The sequence below is a fragment of the Euprymna scolopes genome, chromosome 41 (genome assembly GCF_053919585.1).
Source record: "Euprymna scolopes isolate OS-2025 chromosome 41, ASM5391958v1, whole genome shotgun sequence".
NCBI classification, from domain to species: Eukaryota; Metazoa; Mollusca; class Cephalopoda; order Sepiida; family Sepiolidae; genus Euprymna; species Euprymna scolopes.
Genome location: NC_136522.1, coordinates 63,958,916 through 63,981,944, shown reverse-complemented (window position 1 = coordinate 63,981,944; position 23,029 = coordinate 63,958,916). Strand labels below are relative to the sequence as shown.

At 34.1% G+C, this 23,029-nt stretch overlaps 1 protein-coding gene across 2 annotated transcripts in view; it reads right to left on the bottom strand.

Annotated features, from left to right (window-relative positions):
• The window catches only part of LOC145266554 (uncharacterized), a 132,213-nt gene that overhangs the window by 21,873 nt on the left and 87,311 nt on the right, over positions 1 to 23,029 (bottom strand). The gene's annotated exons all lie outside the window — the stretch shown is intronic.

Genomic DNA, 23,029 nt, shown 5'->3' with positions numbered 1-23,029 from the left:
AATGTTACAGAAATCTATACAATTAAAAAAAAAAAACTCAGATCAGAAGAGAGTGCCACAGGTTCATGGAATCTACGTTTAGCTTTTGGCACAGATGAAGAGTGGGGGGAAATTATCGATAGTGGTTTAAGCTAAACGAGTGTTTTTTCTTTAATGAAAGTTTGGGAAGGAGGGGACCATAGATTGGGGCTCAGACGAGTATGGCGGAAAAAAAAGTACTTGACAATATTCAGTTGTAAGTTACACTCTTCTGGAATGTAAAGGTTCAATCCTTAGTGTGGGCGACATTCAAAAGTAAAATTGTGAAATTCTTATGGCTTCTATTCAGTCATGATTAACAGAAGAAGAGAATGCAGGGTGAACTATCTGATATCTACAGTGCAATGTAGACTACAATATATTGTGGATTAAGTCACTGTGGGGATGTTTTTTGACCCCATAAAAACTATTTTAACCATCAAACGACCTATACAAGAAAGATCCGTAAAAAATCCAATCAGTTGAGGCCCCTATCACCTCTCTGCGACTTTTAGTTTCGGTGGAGATAGAGTTTGAAAATATGGGGATAGACAGATAGACCCGTAGCCTTTTATATATTAGATTTATATATTATCAGGAAGACCCGGCGTTATCCGGGATTGAATAAGGATCAAGAAATGTTCCACTTACCAATACTTTTATTGTTATCGAAATCGGTGAAATTGGCCATTTTTAATCAAATCGATTGATGGCGTTTACTAGTTAGAGAGCACCCTACGAAGTGTAGCAGAAGGAAGCTCCGCATGCCTCCCCGCAGTGACTTAATCCACAATACATTGTAGTCTACATTGCACTGTAGAGAATCTACTCCCGATTTTATAAAATTATCTGTAAATAATGGCGTCACTTAAAACTTAAAAGTTTAAAGTCAAGTATCATGGTTAAATCACGCTCTGAACTGAGCCATTTATTTCGAACGCGACCAATTGTTGATTTCATAAAATTATTTTTACATAATCGCTTGAATTAACGTTAAACGCAAAAAAGGCAAGTTTCAGCTTGGTGCAAAAACAATATCGTTTTCTTACATATATTACTTTTATATATGATTTCTGAATTAATTCATTGATATATATATACAGGGTGTCTCAATAAAATGTATACACTCTTTAAATTATTTCAACTTGCTACATGAATACGCTATACCACGTTCCCAAGAGATGTTTAGGAATAACGAATGAAACTTCCAGCAATATGGAGCACTTCCCCACTATCATCATGACGTAAGAGCGTATCTTGATAATCACCTCCTAAACAGATAGTTAGCACGAAGAGGAAGTATCGAGTACTGTCCATGCTCACTGGATTTGACACGCTCCCCTTGAGTTTTCTCTTTTTTGGAACAGGGGTGGCAGGCATATTAAACACAGGGTTCCCACCACAAAACAAACGACAATGAATGAATTGAAAGCAACCACTGAAAGAAGATGTGTCAACATACCAATTAAACTGATTAGGAACGTCTTTCATTCAATCAGTTAGCGTTCTCAGCTGTTCATGAAGTACAGTAGCCAAGAATTTGAACACTTACGATAATTAGCTGGTTTCTATATTTGTTCACAGTATTTCTTTCTGATGATAAATATTTGTCTATGGTCATTTAAAGAGTGTATATACTTTATTGAGACACCCTATATATATATATATATATATATATATATATATATATATATATATATATATATATATATAACCATAGAAAAAATGCGAGCATGAAAAGCAATATGGTTAAGCTTAAACATGGAAAAGTAAAGGATTCGTTGTTAAAACTGGAAAAGAAAAGAACAAGATATTCTAGTCCAAAAATATAATAAATTTATAATATTGCAGCATTAAGAATTGATTATATAATGTTAAATTTAATTAAAAAAAAAATATCGTTTCCTCTCAGCCACCGGCAATTAACATTTTAAAGGAAATTGAGTACTATTTAGGCGATGTTGACGACTGTCACAATCAGCAGTCATGAGAGTATTCAACAACAGGATGTCGAAGTGGTGCATATTTGCTAACGTTGGCCGATTTTCGTTCAATTCCCTAAATAGTGCTTAACTTCAATTTCTTAAATGTTCATGTTTATTTCAAAATATAATAGTTATAAAATAACTATAATATTTTTAAATAAACATGAACATTTTTACCTACAGAAACTAGTGTTTCGTGCTTATGTAATTACGTGAAGGGGGTTGTAATTACTACTGGTCGAGAGATTCGAACCCAGTCAACAAAATATACCTCAACTTTGCCGGCTCTTACGACCAGCAGTAATTACCATATCCTACACCGATGATTGCATAAGTATGAAAACTAGTGTCTGAGTGTCAGAGTTACCTTCTCCTAGGTGCATGTCTTAACTAAGACCAGTGGTGCATCTCTCCCAGTGATACCAATCTGGAAATTTCTTATGATTCAGCGTGGTGTATACAGCGCCTAGTCTTCCGAAATGGTGACCTTCTAAGCAAAACAAATACAAAATCATTTAGATGATCATAGCTTAACATCATGGGGGAGGGCTGATTGAACATGAACTAGATCTATATTTCTCATCAAAACTTAAATAATTTTACAAGCGAGACATTTATCTATAATATAAATCTCACCTGTCTGTTTAAAAGTATGTATGTATGTATGTATGTATGTCTCGCAAAAAAAAATTGACAGAGGCGACGGACTTTCACTACTTTTTAAATATTGAAAATAGATATATTACATTTTATGTAGATCGATGAAATAATCTATGATATAAATCTGACCTGTCTATTTATATGTATGTATGTATGTATGTATGTATGTATGTATGTATGTCAGGTCATGTCATATGCTACTGGTACCATGTAACCCAGTACTACCTGCCTCATGGTCGGGTCACCGGCGACTAAACTGGTTCCCCCACCAGACTTGTTTGGTGAGGAGGGCGGCTAGTCTCCCTGAAGGATTAAAAACAAGACCTTCCAAAGGGCGAATGAACTCTTTTTCTGGGTCAACGGCCAACTAGCACCGTGTATATTTGTGTGTGTGTATATGTGTATTGGGGTAGAGAGGGCTCCCGTAAGCCGTGGTGAAGGCAACCTTTCCAGGAGAAGCAAATCTCTGACTTAAAAAACCATAAAGCGGAAGACCAGTACCCGCATTAAGCTGGTCTGCAGTTCAATTTGTTGCTGGCTATCTTGCTCTTGCTTGTTGCTGGATCTCAGCATTTTGAACCGAGAGAGAGACTTAGCTGTCGTACAAAGCTAAGACTCTGTAACATCATATTTGTATAGATACTCCCTCAGACATTTGGGCTCATGGATTTTGAATGTCTGAGGGAGTGGCACTCGTCTGACAAGACGTTGCAATCATCATGTAACTTTCGAGTGAGGCGAAGGATTTTCACTAGATTGGTTTTGTTTTGAAGCTCGACCCTTTGGACGACAAATTAGCTAACAACATAAATTCCTTCACCCTAAAAAAATTAGCTAACAACATAAATTCCTTCACCCTAAACTAGGCACTTTTCTACAGGGGGGGGTCGATTTTTTTCGTCGATATTTTCAAAAGTCATCCCCTCTTTTCGATTGACTAGCCTTAATTTAAACCTACGCCACTCCCGGTTTGTTGATGGGCGTAACATCAAAGACGTCACGTTTTTTTTTTTTTTTCATATTCTTTTCCTCCTTCGTGGTACGGGTTCGAGCCTGTCTGCCTATTACCATTTTTTTTTTTTTTTTTGCTCGGCACCCAGGCTAGTCATAAATATAATTGAGTTATAAAAAGCCAAGATCGTTATTGTTGTGAATAAAGGTTGAAAAAAAAAATCGTTTTTCATTTTCCAGATGAAATTTAAAAACGACAAAACGTTTGCACCGATCTGACAGACGCCAGCAACCTCATATTTCTTCATAATACTCAGACATTAATTAACATGTTAAACATTGTATTAATATCTCTACTCTTATATAAACTCATTCGCGCGTGCGCGTGTGTGCGCTCGCGCGTGTGTGAGATCCTTCCTCGTAAGTTCTGAAACTGCTGAGCCTATCTTTTGCAAATTTCACACAAAGCTAATTTATATGTCTGGCAGTGTTCTTAGATATGTTTTGTACAGAAATTTATCTGCTAAGTATCGAAAATCGAAAAAAAAAAATACCATCTTAAAAATCATTTCTCTCTTATGGATAAAGGATAATTTTCACAAGGGAATATTTTACGTTACGCCATCCAAGGGAGATAATGAAATCTCAGTAAAAGATACCTTTAAAAAAACAAACAAACAAAGAAGCAGTTTACTATTATCCGGAGATATAGGTGATTGGTAGAGCGTTCTACTACAGATCGAATGATCCCGGGTGTACCTCACGATTTTATTTTAATTTTTTCTTAGTAATGAGTTCAATTTACGATAAAAGAAAACGTATGATTTAAAATCACCGCAAACCATTTCTTCATTTGTATATTTTAAAACTAAACATTAATCAGAAGTGACTTTTCCAGGGCAGTCATCGGCACGCCCAAATATCAGCTGACGTGATATTGTAAACAAACGCAGACGGAATTTGAACGACATTGTCATTATTATTTTTATATTGATTTTTTTTTTCAAATTAGTCCACCGGGCAAATTATTCCTTGCAATATATAATAATTAATAGAGATGGAGGATTGATTCTATAATAATACATACGCAATCTGCATAAATTAAAATATCATGTTTAAGCGTATTGTACGACCGAGCAACGCCAGGCAACCAGCTAGTATAATACTAAAGTTGTCTGCTCGTCTGTCTGTACATCTCTTCCCATTTTTTCTTTGTCCGCTTGATCGATTTTAACTCTGCCGTAAAATTGGTTATGACTATGGTTAGGAAGATGATTACCGTGATAAACATTAGATTCCTTTCGTACATTTGCAATCAACGGTTCTGATTTTTTTTAGGTGAGGATTGATAATTCGTATTATTTGGATTATTCCGACTACTGTTGTTCGCACAACGTTTCGGTCGAGGAAACCTCTGACCTTCTTTAGTTGTATCTTGTCGAACTCTGGAATCTTTTTGTCGAGCTCTGGAATCTTTCTGTCGAACTCTGGAATCTTTCTGTCGAACTCTGGAATCTTTCTGTCGAGCTCTGGAATCTTTCTGTCGAGCTCTGGAGTATTTCTATCGAACTCTGGAATCTTTCTGTCGAGCTCTGGAATCTTTCTGTCGAGCTCTGGAATCTTTCTGCCGAACTCTGGAATCTTTCTGTCGAACTCTGGAATCTTTCCGTCGAGCTCTGGAATCTTTCTGTCGAACTCTGGAATCTTTCTGTCGAACTCTGGAATCTTTCTGTCGAGCTCTGGAATCTTTCTGTCGAACTCTGGAATCTTTCTGTCGAGCTCGGGAATCTGCACGGGTTTTTTAACGGAACCCTTTATTAAATCAACGCCCTTGTCACGTCGGCCGTGACTGGGTAGGCACCCCAAAGTAATTCGCAATTGTATTCTCAGTGTCACCTGCAATGAGGATTGAACTTTCAACCTCCAGAAGAATGTAACTTACAACTGAATCTTAACAAGTGCTTTTATCCACTAAAGCATGCGCCATTGCGTAGGAAGATTCCCGAGTCTGACAAGATACGCCTAAACAAGGTTAGAGGTTACATCGATGGAAACGTTGTGGGAATAACACTCAAGATGAGAACAGTAGTTCGAATAATCCAAATAATACGGATCGCATAAATAAATCGTTAATAGTTGTGGATGTTTAAAACGACGATTGTATAATTTGTAATCGATTTCAAGTTGTAAAAATCGATTTTCATATTTTAATCTCTGATTGGATGAGTAACGAGAATTTGTTTGCGCTTTCAATTGTAACAAAATGTCGTCTGCGTTTATCAAGATGGCCGCCGATTTGTTTTTTTTTTTGTTGTTTTTTTTTGTGCATTAAAAACACACAAACGACAAGACGACTTAAGTTTAGGTTTATCAAATTGCCTTGCATCGATTCATTTTCGAACGGAAAACAATATCGACTAATTGCAGGCAACGAGAAAAAAACTTCCATGAAAAAAGAAAAGAAAAGAAACAACATCTCAAGATATAACGATATATTACTCCGTGGTGATCGTAAAAATGCAGGGTAATGAATATAAATGTGATCCAACGGTAACCGGTGTGTCGACGTAATTATGCCGAAGTTAAGCAACGTTGAACCTAGTACGTACTAAATTGATGACTATTTAGAACTTCCAGGTAATGTATGTGCTCTCCGCTTATCTCGGCATTGTTTCTAGTCGCCCAGGCATTCCTCTTGCCACTGAACTCAACGCAGTGTTGATTTAGGAGATGTGTGGTTGGGATTGCGCAACCCTTGTCTCACAATTACATGCGCAGCTGTCGCTTCAGGGGGTATCCTTTGTATTTTGAGAGTGAACAGAAATATGAATAGAAATGTGACCTAAAGGTTACTAAAACCTAAAGGTTAATACATGTTAGATGGTCGGTGAGACAACACTATAATGATCGGTATTTGTGAAAATTGGGTAGAATTTGATTATTTAACAAGACGGTCCAGCAAAAATTTGTTTACATTGGGATTGAAAACGATCATGTTGCAGTGAGCAAGAAAACAGCCCGGTGGTATAGAATTCTACAAGCGGACAGTTCTAAGAAAGAAACTTTGTTCATGGAATTTTTGTTTAGTTCGAGACACAGGTAGAACGTAGGGGAAATTGCTGACAATGGTTGTAACTAGACGAGTGTTTTTATGAATGTTTTACATGTGCAAACCAAAGATTGAAGCTCAGCCGAGCACTTGCCATGAAAGTAACGATAGTGCAGAGATAGACGCGCAATGTCTCTTGTGTAAGGAAGAGATAGTCAGGAGGATAAAAAAGACATAATCCACTAGATTTTGAAGTCGGTTTTGAACCCTGTCAAAGCAAGAAAAAGTGCTTTGAGTAACTCCTGTCCGGATGTGGCATTAATACTCTGTCTTAGGACGTATGTGACTCTTATACGTGTCGAAAATTGGCTCGGGAGTGAGATAGCTTCTGCAGCAGTTGGAACTTTACACACTTTTACACACGTGTAACCATGTACCGACCCAACACGCTGTAGACTCCGTCGCAAAGGCGACCAAGACAAGGAATAACTCAACTCACTTTTTTTTCCTGTTCAAACAACGATATTTATTTTCGGATTATTTCCCGAATAAAACATGATCATGATCGTGATCGTGATCCGCTATCCTCGAATGCGATCCGGATCCTCGATCTGTGCACACGTTCTTCTTTTTATAATCGTGTTTTTTTTACTTGCTGTAACGTCACTTCCAACACGGCTCGGTTATTTGCATACGGCTGCCATACGCGCGCCCGCGTTCTGCTATATAGTAAATGATCCAATCATTCCCCAGATGTGGCAATTTCATTCTTTTTTTACTTTTATTATATACAGTATTTATTAGTGTGGGGACGATTAATCGGGATCGGGAATCGGAAAAATCGGAACTTTTTGGGGTATCGGAATCGGAAAAATTTGAGTCTATTTTTCGATGCAAAAAACAATACTTTTAATTACCTTTTCCTTTTTTTTTTTTCATTTAAAACAAAATCTTTCACTGTTGGTTATGGTGATAAAATACCAAATATTTAATGATTTTAAAATACCAGTAAAACTGAAATCTATAGATTATTTCCCCCACAAGTGTATTTTGACGTTTGAGAAGATATATAAACATATAACATGTATTTTTGCGGTAATCAGAAAAAAAAAATAATAACTCTGCAATTAATTTTTATTAGATTTATTATAATAGAAAAATACGAGCATGAAAAGTAATATGGTTAAGCTTAAACATGGAAAAGTAAAGGACTAGTTGTTAAAACTGGAAAAGAAAAGGGTAAGATATTCTAGTAAAAATATAACAAATTTATAGCTTAGAATATTGCAGCATTAAGAATTGATTATATAATGTTATAAATTGAATTAAAAAAAATTTCAATGCCACAATATTTTAAGTTATAGATTTATTATATTTTTACTAGGATATCTTAACTATGTTACTTTTCATGCTCGCATTTTTCTATTGTAATCCATGATATTTCCAGGCTTCCAATAAATTCACTTGTTCTTTGTTTAATTTGAGTCTTATTTTTTTGCCCCCATAAACACAGATGTAATAACAATGTATGGCACTCGTCTGCTTTCAATAAAATACCCCCAATTATCTCCCTTTCATGCTTGCATTCTCTCTGTTTCACGAGTTACTTTTCTTTTCGAGTTAGTAACAACAAGAGTCGCTGAAGCGACATGATTGCAATTGAAACCAGTCATAAAAAGCGTCGCTCCCCTCCTTATGTATTTTTACGATTGTGAACTGCAGAAAATTCATCATAACTTTTGTTTTACTGAACGAAAATTGAATTTTTTTTTCATAATATAGCTGAGAAGGTGATCTATAAACTGTAGTAATTGTTTGAAATTTGGTCGAAAAATGAGTGAACGGCGAAGCTTTAAAGCAGTTCTAAATGACTAAAACTGCCGCTTAACCATATAATTAAATACGGTAGTGTTTGAATGATAAAAATCGGAATCGGAATCGGTAATTGTATCGGAATCAGGAATTGTATTGGAATCTTTAAGTAATATTGGAATCGTCCCATCACTAGTATGTACTCTTTTTTTTATTATATCCAGTATTGCATCACCCACGATCTATTATATATTCCGGTACCCGGCTATTCGCATAATGATGTCATGCAATCTTTTACAACATTTTTTTTTGTCTGATTATAGATTCACTTACATTAAATTATCATCTGTTTTCTAATATGCCTTCCTGTATTCTAGACGCCTTCCTCATCCTTTTCCACCCGTTGTCGCATCCTCATCCTTTGTTAGTCGCCAACAAAGCTTAACAAGTCAAACTGATCCAATGGTTGTAAATGCCGCATTTACTGCGACAGAAAACCTATAAAGACGGCCAATTGCATGGCCTTGAAAGGATTGGTGGCGCCAGAGTAACGTGGACCTGATTGCGTATGTGCGTATCACACTGTCCATGGCCAAACCGATTCTTGGTGTCTATTGGGCCTTCGCAAATCAGCACATATATGCAAATGATACCACATTCTGGTTTAAGCAAAAGTTTGCAGTTTAGTTTGGAAAACCAGTTGGCTCTGATAAGTCCATAAGGTTAAACACTTGATTATATATATATATATATATATATATATATATATATATATATATATATATATATATATATATATATATATAGTAAGATGATTGATAATTTATAATTAAAATTAAAATTAAAAATCGGTTTCATAAGGAGGAACAAAACAAAATCAATAAATTGTACGATCGTTTCGGAAACGATGTTTTTTTTTTTGCGATAGACACTAAATCATGGACACTAATCAAGCATCTTACTAAATATGAAACTGATTTCTAATTTTAATTATAAATTATCAATCATCTTACTAAATATTAAAATAGCTCTAGAATATAAACTTATTGAGCTTATTATATATCTACATTACAATGAGCACTGTTTTTCTTGTATTTTAATTAAATTAGTGATTTTACTATTACATTAAAATACACTCTGCTCTTTAGACTGCTGTTCTAATCCCCTTTATATATATATATATATATATATATATATATATATATATATATATATATATATATATATATATATATATATATAATGTGAAAATGCGTTTGTGTAAGGACAGCTCTCAGCCTATATACTCAACGGATTTTTGATCTACAGACTTGAAATTTGATATATAGGGTATTCAGATATGTGGAAATTAAAAAAATGTTACTTGTGTCATCGGATTTTATCTGTGTGTCAACTGTTTCATGACTGCGCATGTGCGAATCGTTCACTTAACAGCTTCCTTATGTTAAGAGTAAGTAATTTTGAAAATATTTTAAACGAGTGTGTCAAGTTGATCTAATGGTTATTGTACTTGTTTCGCTGTCTTTAGGTCTTGGTTTCGATATCAGCTCGAGTTTTTTTTTTATTTACAAGAAGTGGACTGTTTAAAAAAAGCATACTCGCATGCATATGTCTCAGTTTCTCCCCCCCCCTCGTTTTTTTTACTTCATCTTTTTTTTTTAGAAATGTAACGTTACGTTTTATACCGAGCAACGCCGGATTTTATTGCCAGCTAAAAAAAAAACATATTGCCGTGCGGAGGGTTTAGTCACATACATACATATAGGTAAAAAGAAAAAGTAAAAGTTGACCATATTTTGGATATTTTGGAAGCATAAAACATAGTCATCTTCATCTATGAAATTGAAAACAAGGAATTAAAATCTCACAGATTAAAAGGAAATAACTCATAGGTTAAACGAAAACTTCCGTTTTTAAACGTAGTCGGTGTTTTTTTTAATAATAATCAAAGATAAATTAAATCAAATGTAAATTAAATTAAAATTTTTTAAATAAATCAATTTTATATGTTTATAAATAGAATACCTAAAACAATTCTATTAATAATTTCAATTCAAAATTTAGAGCTAATTATTAAAACAGGTTTTATTTAATGTAATATTCAAATGAGATAACCTCTTGAATGTTGATTTCTTTTGAATAAAGAGTATATATAGAAGTCATGCAGGTATAAAAATATGAAAAAGTCCGTTTTCAGTATGAAAATTAATTTGTGACACAGTGTATTTTACACTGGGGTACGACTTTATTACTATATATATATAAATTTAAATTCTATAAATTAAATTTTACAACAATTTATTTTTTGGAAAAGAAATACATAGATAGTATTTTTTTCTTTGCTACCCGGAGTTTCAATAAATGGCTCATATCATCCGAGGAAACATTTAGCAAAATGAAATTCAAATATAGTCCATAAATTTGGTTAATGAGCTCATAAATTGAATACTAAAATTTTTGCATGAAAATTGGACAAAATGTCGAAAGGAAAAGTTAACAGGATATTAAAAAAATAATAAAAAATAAATAAAAAAAACTTAAAGAAAAGTTTGATAGTTAAATACATACACTCCAAATATATATTAGCGGGGTAACTCGACGTTGCCCAGGATTGAATGATAATCAACAGATGTTTCACGCCCCCATATTTTTTTGTCACCGAAATCGATAAAATAGCCCATTTTTTTCAATCAAATCGATTGATTGCCTGCTCTAATTGGGGGAAATATCGCGATGCAGCTAGAGGAAGCTCGACATGCCTTTCGCAGTGACTAAGTTCACAATATATTTTAGTCTACATTACACTGTAGAGAACTTACTGTTTATTTGATGAAATTATTTTTTATATATGATGACTTGGATTAAAGTTTAAAAAGCAAAAATCAAGTATCATGCTTCATTTGTGCTCTAAACTTAACGCCTCGCCTCATACAGTCTAACATCACAAGCACATTTGAGAAGTTTTATTACCGCACAAGCAGAAAGGTCTGCATTATAAAATCAACAGTAGGTTTTTTTTATATGATATCCAGTTCATAACTGCGTTATTTTCTCCCTACATCTTGTTTTTTGCTTCATTATTTAAATCCCTATTTTTTTATGCCCCGCGTATTTTCGTATCTATTTATATCCTAATGATGTCGCATTTTTATATATCTATAACTAAGCTCTTCTCTCCTCCTCTGAAGAGAAGTATTAGGCTTCGAAATGCCTTGGCATAAAGAGCATCTATAACCCCTCTTTGTTTATTCCTTATTGAACTGAGAAATAAACTCATACATTCCCATATTAATTTAATTTACTCTTAAATTTATTTTGTTTAGCTCCACTCTCAAGTGTGGAGCTTATTCTCAACGTTTCGTCCCCATTTTCGGGGGACTTCTCAGGAGAATGATAAGGATAATTGAGGGAAATAAAATATACCAAAAATGAGATATCTTTCTTCAATCATTCTTATCATTCTCCTGAGGAAGTCCCCCGAAAATGGGGACAAAACGTTGAGAGTTGTCTAAAAATAGTATATCCGACGAGTTCTAAATTTCTTGGTTTGGTTGAGTAGACTTGTTCTTTCAGTCAATCTCCTGAGAAAAAAAAAGTCGTAATGCATTAAGTCACGACTTCCGGCCGACCATTCGTGCGAACCGTGACGACCCATCCATCTTCCATTGAATTGGACATTCAGCCAATCACGAACGATAATTGCAAATTGTGGAGGAGTTCCATTTTTCATAAAAATCCAATCTTCAATATTGTTCCAAGTCATTAATAATTGGCCAAATTTCATCTCAACATAAGCGAGTTACCTCTATATTTTGTTATTGGTGTCCGAAGGACGAATACCGGAAGTTATGATTGCCATTCTGTAAAAGTTTCTTGTGAAATCAGTTGATGCGATTCCTGGCCGACTTTAAAATAGGGAGTTACTTAATTTCCAAAATGTGAGGGATGATATGATTATTTCCGCTGTCAGACAACGTCGCAGCTCACAAGAGGAATGACAGCCAGCAAACCGGAAGTCCAACACTCGAGTTTTCGTCCTCATTTGGGCTCATAAGTTGAACACATCCGAATTCAGGATTCGAAACCCGAGTCTCTTCCACTCAAGGCGAGTACTCTGTCACTTGAGCAATCGCGTCACACACAGGAAAGTCTATAAACTAATGCAGATCAAGTAAACCGCAACGAAATCCGCTTATAGAATAGACCTACTTTGTCTCGAATCCCAAGTTCGAATGTGTTCAACTGATGAGCCCAAATGAGGGCGAAACTCGAGTCTTGAACTTCCGGTTTGTTTGCTATCATGGCTCTTGTGAACTGCGACGTTGTCTGACTGTGGTTAATACACACACATATATATATATATATATATATATATATATATACATATATATATATATATATATATATGTATATATATATAGCACATACACGAAAATATTAATTAGAGATTAAATCTTTTTAAGGGACATAGAGAAAGAAAATAAGGATTGAAAGAAAACGAGAAAAAGAATGCGATTTTGGCATCCAAATAGAATATTAATCCAATTGACTCGTTTTTATTTTTTTTCTATTTCCCTACTTTTATTTTTTTAGTCGCTATCCATTTTCCTTTTCTCCTCGGTCTATTTTTTTTAATATAAAATGAATTCCGAAGGCATACGTCTTCCCTTCATGATTGCCTTAATATATATATATATATATATATATATATATATATATATATATATATATATATATATGTGTGTGTGTGTGTGTGTGTGTGTGTGTGTGTGTAAATATATTATCGTCTGCTTTTTCTGTTTTTCGCGTCCACTCTCTTTCCAATATATATATATATATATGTATATATATATATATATATATATATATATATATATATATATACATATATATACATATGTACGTATATATATATATATATATATATATATATATATATATATATATATGCTCCTAATCTTGAGTTAAGCATATTGATAATAGTTATAAAGGTATGCACCCTATTTGCTAAAGTTAGTGAGACAAGGAAAGTCAAAGTGAAAATAATACATTTATCAGAAGTCCTGTAGCAGGAGGATTTGTAGAAAAAGGATATATATAACTATTTGCTAATATTTTCTCTCCTCTGATGAGATGATAGACATTGAAACCCTATAGGTTAAGGAGATTAATTTTCTAAAGCATTATTTGTCTTGCTTAGAATAATAAAAATTATTTGATATGAAACTCAACCACTTTATTTCATTTCAATGAGAGTTTTTTTGAAATTCATTGAATTACAATTTAATTTATTTGCTCTATCTTGCATATCGAGCAATTCTTGTTTAGATGGGATAACTTATAGAATATTACTGCCAGTAATATTTTGTAAAATTTACAATCTCACGTTTCCATGACAACTGATTGTTAAATAAAAACTATTCTGAAGTATATATATATATATGTTTGCATATAAGAAACTAAACTAAGCTACAAATATATATATATATATATATATATATATATATATATATGTATATATATATATGAAAGGGAAAATGCGTGTCTGTGTACATATTCCTACCAAATAACTCTGCCAATTTTCAGTCTAGAGACTCCAGATTTTACGAGGGGCGTGCAATAAGTAATGCGTCTTACCCACTTCCCATAGCAGTAGAGCAACGAAACTTGGCACAGTTATTAGTATTTCTCTACATAGGAATCGCCCAGAGTTATGCATTTCTCCCATCGTTTGATACAGCTCTGGAGACCGTTTTTGTAGAAAACCCCAGGTTGGTCCTCCAACCACGAGGTGACTTCAGAAATTAAGGCTGCATCATCTGGGAAATGATTTCCTTTCAAAAACAACTTCATGGCTGGGAAGAGGTGAAAGTCAGAGGGTGCAAGGTCAGGAGAGTAGGGAGGATGGGGTATTTTTTCATAATCAGACGCCCGTGCTCCTGATCTAGCGACATGCCAGTTGTGGACCGGAGCGTTGTCCTTCAGGAGGAGGGTACCTTTGCTGATCTTGCCCCGCCTCTTGATTTTGATAGCTTCCCTTAATTTCCTCAAAAGTGAAGCATAATAGGCTCCTGTAATTGTGCTACCCTTTGCCAGGAAATCTGTCATCACTACTCCGTCCAGGTCTCAGAAGACTCTGGGCATAACCTTGCCAGCGGAGGGCCGCACCCTTGCCTTCTTTGAAGGTGGTGAGTCCAAGTGCTTCCACTGCATTAACTGGGCTTTGGTCTCTGGATCATAATGATTGACCCAGGTTTCATCCTATGTAATCAGTCTTTTGAAAAACTTTGACCCATCTTCTTGCCACATCAAATTCATCTTCGAGCACTCAACGCTTTCTCGCTTCTGGAATGGAGTAAGCAACCTGGGAATCCATCTGGCAGACACCTTATGCATATATAAATGGTCATGAATGATAGTTTCCACAGACCCTGTACTAATCTTGACATCTTGGGATATTTGCCGAATATTAATGGGCCGATCTTCCAAAATGGCAGCCTCAACTTGACGGACAGATGCCTCATCAATGGCAGATGTGGGGGCGACCAGGTCTGGGAGCTGTTTTCATAGACTCCGGCCATGTTTGAATTCACGATGCCAGTGTTTTACAAGGTCATATGATGGGGCATTATCACCATAAGTTTCTTTCATTTCATCAAAAGTCTCCTGCGATGTGCGTCCTTTCAAATACAAAAACCGGATCACTGCTCGACATTCAGCAGGCTCCATTTCACACCTGACTCAGTTCAAATACCTGTAAAACAGAAAGCACAATTAGTTCAGAGCTGTAATTTGCAACATAACCCGTAGAGATATAAATCATTGCACATGCAAAATTTCAGCTAGATCAGACAATTGGAAGTGGGTCAGGTGCATTACTTATTGCACGCCCCTCGTACATTAGGGGTATTGAGATTTGGGTAAAAATTTTTTAATCGGTTCTCGGCCAGAAATTTGGCAGGTAAGGGTTGAAGTTCAACGATTTGACCTCTGAAAACTCTACCAAACTCCTCCACCAATTTTGTATATAAGCACTTAAAATTTAAGATGTAAGTTTCTTGGACAATGATCAAACTTTTAAATTTGATTTAAGCCCCTAAAAATAAATGTTAATGGTTCAAACTTGGGGTCAATTAAAAAATAAAATGACCTCTGCGCTCTTTACCAAATTACTCAGCCGATTTCTGGTCTAAACATCTGGAATTTTACATAAAGGATATTCAGAGATAGGGCAGGCTTTTTTATTCGTTTTTGATCGAAAATTGCATCTACCAAGGGGTCAAAGTTCAACAGATTTTACCTTTGCAGTGTCTAGCAAACTACTCAACCTATTTTTGGTCTAAACATTTGAAATTTATACATAACTGGTATTCAGATATGCGACAATTTGGGGGCGAAAATTTGGCTGCCAAGAGGTCAAAGTTGAAAGAGTTGACCTTTTCAGCTTCTACCAAATTTCTCCGCCAATTTTGGGTCTAAATACTTGAAATTTTAGATGTAGGTAACTTGGACATGGGTAAAACGTTTTATTTTGATTTGAGGCCTAAATAATAAATTTGAAGGGGTCAAAATTCGGGTCAAAGTTTAAAAACACTGTACTCTGCGGTCTCTACTAAATTACTCAGACAAATTTTGGTCTGAATATTTGAAAGCTTACATATAGTACATTCACACGTAGGGCAAGTTAAGAACAGTACATAAGGGTCCGAGCAAAGCCGGGCTGAACTGCTAGTATATATATATATATATATATATATATATATATATATATATATATATATATATATAACTACTTAATTTACTCACATAAAATGAATATACGAAAGTATAGATTTATGCGTAAACTTTAAGTATTTACTTCAAAAGTGCTCAATACGTAGTTAGAGCTAGTTAGTAATTTATAAAATATATATTGCGATTAAGCTACACTGAATATTCTGCGTTTCATCCACTATAGGATTCGTCAGTCTTATATATATATATATATATATATATATATATATATATATATATATATATATATATATATATACAGTGGGGAAAATAAGTGTTGGACACATCCCATTATTATTTATTTAACACATTTTTTATGCAACGAATGACGCGAAAATTTAACAAGAAGTAGTTACTAATTTAACAATAACAAATATCTTTTGAAATTGGAACATTTTAATGCATAACAAAAATTATATAGTAAAAACGAGAATAGCCTGGAAAAAAAGTGTTGGACACATTGTTTTAAATTATATCTTATTATTATTTTTTTATAAATAATGCTGGAAATTGTAATTTGTATTTTAATTTGCCGACACTATTTTAAGTTTTAGAAGTTTCTCAATTGTTGTAGACCATACTCTAGGTCGTTGGAAAGTATTGAAACACGTTAGTCACCAGTAAGCCATCACGCGTGAAGGTTCTCAGGATGAGTAAACGTAAAGAACTCTCTCAAGTCGCCCGTGATAAGATTATTGCCGAGCACAAGAATGGAATTGGTTATCGGCGTATATCTGCTCAATTCAAAATCCCTGTAAGCACCATAGGAAACCTTATTAGGCAATGGAAGGTGCATGACTCAACCCTGAACTGTCCACGCACCGGAGCTCCTCGCAAGATGTCGGATTGAGTAGTGAGAAAAATTGTATAAAAAGTTCAGCAGCAACCGAGAACCACACGAGGCGAACTTCAGAAAGATTTGGAAGAAACAGGGATAGTAGTAACGAAACCAATGATTAGTAGTGTACTCTGATGCAACAGTTTAAATCGCGTACACCTCAAAAGACACTATTACTAAAAAATGTCATGTTAATGCTCATCTGGAGTTTGCAAGAGACCACTTATTGAAAACAGATGATTACTGGAAGAATGTGATCTGGTCCGATGAGACGAAAGTGGAACTTTTCAGCATTAGCTCTGTACGTCGAGTATGGAGAAGAGATGGCACAGCGCACGATCCTAAGGACACCCTCGCCACTGTAAAGTTTGGTGGTAGAAATGTCATGCTCTGGGGATGCTTCTCTTCAAATGGTACTGGGCCTCTTCATATTATAGATGAAAAGATGAATGCAGCCAAATATCGAGAAATTCTTTAAAATAATCTCTTGCCTGCTTCCAATGCGTTAGGTAGACAACAACGATGGATCTTTCAACAAGATAACGATCCCAAATATACTGCTAAAATAACTTCCGATTGGTTCGTACAGAACAAATAGATGTTCTTAAGTGACCCATTCAGTCCCCAAACTTAAATCCTATAGAAAATCTATGGAGAGAGCTCAAAATCATGGTCCACAAGCGAGCTCCACATAATATTCAGGATTTGAAGAAAGGTTGTGTTGAAGAGTGGGCAAAAATCTCGCCTGAACGTTGTCACAAATTAGTTTCATCGTATAGAAAACGTCTCGAAGCTGTAATAGCCAATTAGGGGTTTTCAACTAAATATTAGATCAAATTGTGTTAGGGTGTCCAATACTTTTTTTCCGGCTATTCTCGTTTTTATTATATAATTTTTGTTATGCATTAAAAGGTTCCAATTTCTAAAGTTATTTGTTATTGTTAAATTAGTAACTACTTCTTGTTAAATTTTCGCGTCATTCGCTGCATAAAAAATGTGTTAAATAAAGAATAATATGATGTGTCCAACACTTATTTTCCCCACTGTATATATATATATATATATATATATATATATATATATATATATATATATATATATATATATATATATATATATATACAGTTTACTTAACAAATAGAATTTTTCAAAATGCTAACATGTCTGGATGGATGAAGCTCTACCCAATTAAGAACGGCAGTTTATAAGAAAAGATGGAGGGCTAATAATTAAAGTTACGTTAGAACTTTATTTCATTATTATATCAATAAGGACGCGTTTTCTTACAGTAAAAAATCGCCTTTGAAACAAATTCTAATGATCTCACCCCCTTCTATACCTATAAACACCAATGTTTTAAGCTTACGCAACCATCAGTTTAGGGTAACAATCCTTGCCAGTCATAATAATAAAATGATATAGTAGTAATAAAATAAAAAAAGAACACCCTCGACTTGGTTTTTGAAAAGTGAGGGCGAAACCTGGTCGGCCGACTCTACCCTATTATCGATTTTTTTTTTCCTTCATCAAATATTTTCCCTCCGTCCTTCTTCTTATCATGGATACAAAACAACTTTTTATAGCTATTATATATATATATATATATATATATATATATATATATAGTAAGTTATAAAATGTATATGGCGATTAAGCTACACTGAATATTCCGCGTTTCATCCACTCTAGGACTCTTCAGGCTTATATATATATATATATATATATATATATATATATATATATATATATATATATATATAGCAGGCTATCCGCTAGTTTTCATATTCAACATATATATATATATATATATATATATATATATATATATATATATATACGTATACATACACATACGGAATATTCAGTGCCGCTTAATCGCCATATATATTTTATAAATTACTAACTAGCTCTACCTACGTATTGAGCACTTTTGAAGTAAATACTTAAAGTTTACACATAAATCTATACTTTCGTATATTAATTTTATGTGAGTAAATTAAGTAGTTATATATATATATATATATATATATATATATATATATATATATATATATATATATATATATATATGCTAGCATTTCAGCCCGGCGTTGCCCGGGAGTTTGGATGTGTATGTTGAGCAAAAAAAAAAAGTGTAGTAGGAAGGCAGGCTCGGACCCGTACCGCAAAGGAGGAAAAGAACAGGGTAAAACCTAACGCTTATGCTGTTATGACCACCGCCAAACCGGAAGCGAATTTTTTTAAAATTAAGGCTAGACAATCTAAAGGAGAGGATAACTTTAAAAAATATCGGCGAAAAAAGTGACCCCCACCCTCTGTAGAAAAGTGCCTAGTTGAAGGGGAAGATATTAATGTTTTAGCCAATTTTTCGATATTTGTCGTATGAAAGATCGTACTTTAAAACAATACTGTATATTAAATTTCGAGCCTGTAGACTAAAAATTGACAGAGTTATTGCATAGGGAAATGTACACAGACACACAGATACACAAACCCTTTCACTTATATAATACAATACGCTTAAACATGATATTTTAATTAATGCAGACTGCATATGTATTATTATAGAATCAATTCTCTACCGATTATTATATATTAAGAGGAATAAATTGCCCGGTGGACTTATTCGCAAAAAAACATAAAATAAAATATATAAATTAAAAAGAATAATAATGATAATGTCGTTCATCAAATTCCGTCCGTGTTTGTTTAGAATACGACGTCAGCTGATATTTGGGCTTGACAATGAATTCCCTGGAAAAGTAACTTCTTATTAATGTTTTGTTCTAAAATATGCAAATGAAGAAATGATTTGCGGCAATTTTCAATGGTACCTCTTCTTTTACCGTAAATTGAACTCAGTAATAAGAAAAACTTTAAATAAAATCGTAAGGAACACCCGGACTTGAACCGGGATCATTCGATTTGTAGTCAATGCTCTATCACTCAGCTATTTCTCCAGATAAAAGAAATCTGTTTTTTTTTTATTATTAAAAGGAAGAAATGATTATACTGGCAGACATATAAAATACCATTGCGTGAAATTTGCAAAAGATAGGCTCAGCCGTTTTGGAACTTATAAGGAACCCTCTCACACACACATGAAGTGACTTTTGTATAATAGTAGATATATATATATATATTTTTTAAAACCTTAACCTCAAAATTCATTGTAAGTAATTTGTTTACCTATATATATATATATATATATATATATATATATATATATATATATATATATATATATATATATATCAGTTAATGTCATATGCTACTGGTAACATGTAGCCCAGTAGTACCTGCCTGATGGTCGGGTCACCGGCGACTAAACTGGTTCCCCACCAGACTTGTTTAATGAGGAGAGTGGGTAGTTTCCCTGAAGGATTAAAAACAAGACCTTCCAAAGGGCGAATGAACCCTTTTTCGGGGTCAACGGCCAACTAGCACCGTGTGTGTTTGTGTGTATGTATGCGTGGGGTGGAGAGGGCTCCCGTAAGCCGTGGTGAAGGCAACCTTTCTAGAAGAAGCAAATCTCTGATTTAAAAAAACCATAAAGCGGGAGACCAGTACCAGCATTAAGCTGCAGTTTAACTTGTTGCTGGCTATCTTGCTCTTGCTTGTTGCTGGATCTCAACATTTTCAACCGAAAGAGAGACTTAGCTGTCGTACAAAGCTAAGACTCTGTAACATCATCTGTGTATAAATACTCCCTCAGGCATTTGTCTATTAAAATGGTCCTCTGGCGATGGAAGTCATTTTTGGGCTCATAGACTTTAAGTGTCTGAGTGAGTGGCACTCGTCTGGCAAGACGTTGCAATCAATATATCTATATATCTATAAAAGTGAAAGTGTCTTTCTGTCTGTGTATCTGTGTATCTGTGTGTCTGTGTGTGTACATTTCCCTACGCAATAACTCTGTCAATCTTTAGTCTACAGACTCGAAATTTGATATACAGGGTACTGAGATTTGGGAAAATCTTTGTGATCGGTTTTCGGCCAGAAATTTGGCGATTAAGGGGTCAAAGTTCAACGATTTGACCTTTGAGAACTCTACCACACTCTTCCGACATTTTGGGGTCTACTCACTCGAAATTTTAGATAGAGGTTCATTGGACAATAATCTAACTCAATAATGTGATTTGAGCCCAACACAATAAATTTTAAGGAGTCATAATAGGGGTACAAGTTAAATAAATTGACCGCTTTTTTTTTGTTTTTTGCTAAACATACACCTCCAAATACCCGAGCAACGGCGGGCTGAAACGCTAGTATATCTATAAAAGTGAAAGTCTTTGTCTGTCTGTCTGTGTATCTGTGTGCGTACATTTCCATACGCAGTAACTTTGTCAATTTTTAGTCTACAGACTCGAAATTTTATATACAGGGTACTGAGATTAGTGAAAATCGATGTGACCGGATTTCGGCCAGAAATTTGGCGATTAAGGGGTCAAAGTTCAACGATTTGACTTTTGAGAACTCTACTAAACTCCTCCGACAATTTTGGGTCTAAACACTTAAAATTTTAGATATAGTTTCATTGGATATGGATCCAAATTAATAACTTGATTTGAGTACAAAACAATAAAGGTTATAATAGGGGTCAAGTTAAAAAAAATGACCGCATTTTTCTTTTGCTCAACATACACCTCCAAACACCCGGGCAACGCCGGGCTGAAATGCTAGTATATATATATATATATATATATATATATATATATATATATATATATAATCTCACCTTTACATCTAAAATATACACCTGTTTTCCACGAAAGATTGCCTTGAAGTTCATAGATGAATATGTTAATTCTAGATACTAAACCCGTTCTGTTCCCGATAAAAATAACTTTGCGAGCGAATACGCCGTTCCTTGAATAAATTGTTTGGTGTTAACTGTGATAAAGACGTGTGAACGGCGTCTTTGCTAAAGAAAAACGGAGCCAGTTTATCTATGGGTTTCCAATGAAGTGGCCTAGAAATATACGAATGTAATTCTGTCTTGTCGCCAAGATGTGAAGTAGGTAACCATTTCATCATAAGACAATAAGTTGAATACACACACACACACACACACACACACACACACACACACATATATATATATGATTACCTCATTTAATCACATAAATAATTATACGAAGATATAATTTTATCTGTAAAGTTTTCAGTATTTACATTAACAGTGCTCAATAAATAGGTAGTAGATTACGAAAATATATATGGCAATTAAGCTACACATAATATTCCATGTTTAATTCTAAGCTATTCTGGATAAGCCTGACGAATTCTCACGAGAATGAAACGCGAAAAATTATGTGTAGCTTAATTGCCATATATATTTTCATAACCTACTATGTATGTATATATATATACACATATGTTTAGATATATATATATACCTAGATATACTTATATATATAATATACATACATATTTACATATCTATACATATATATATACATATATGCATACATATACATATATAAATATACACATATATACATATTTGTATATATACATATATATATATACATACATACGTACATATATATACACACACACACACACACACACACACACACACACACACACACACACACACACACACACACATATATATATATATATATATATATTCTAGCAAAAGTACCCGTGGTTGACTGGGTTCAAAGCAGCGTACAGAAAATGGACTCTGATTTATGAAAGTATGATAGGTTATGAAAAGGAAGGGTTGTAAAGAGATAGCTTCGAATTTGGGGGTATCAAAACCAAAGCAAAATATGATGAAAGTAAAAATAAAATAGATAAACCCCATAATTTATTATACCATACCTGTTCACACTGAAACACTTATCACAATATTCTGTGGATCTATATTAAAAAACCTTGTTAAACTTTGTGACATATTTCCATTCTATGGAGGTCAGGCGCGAACGAACACCC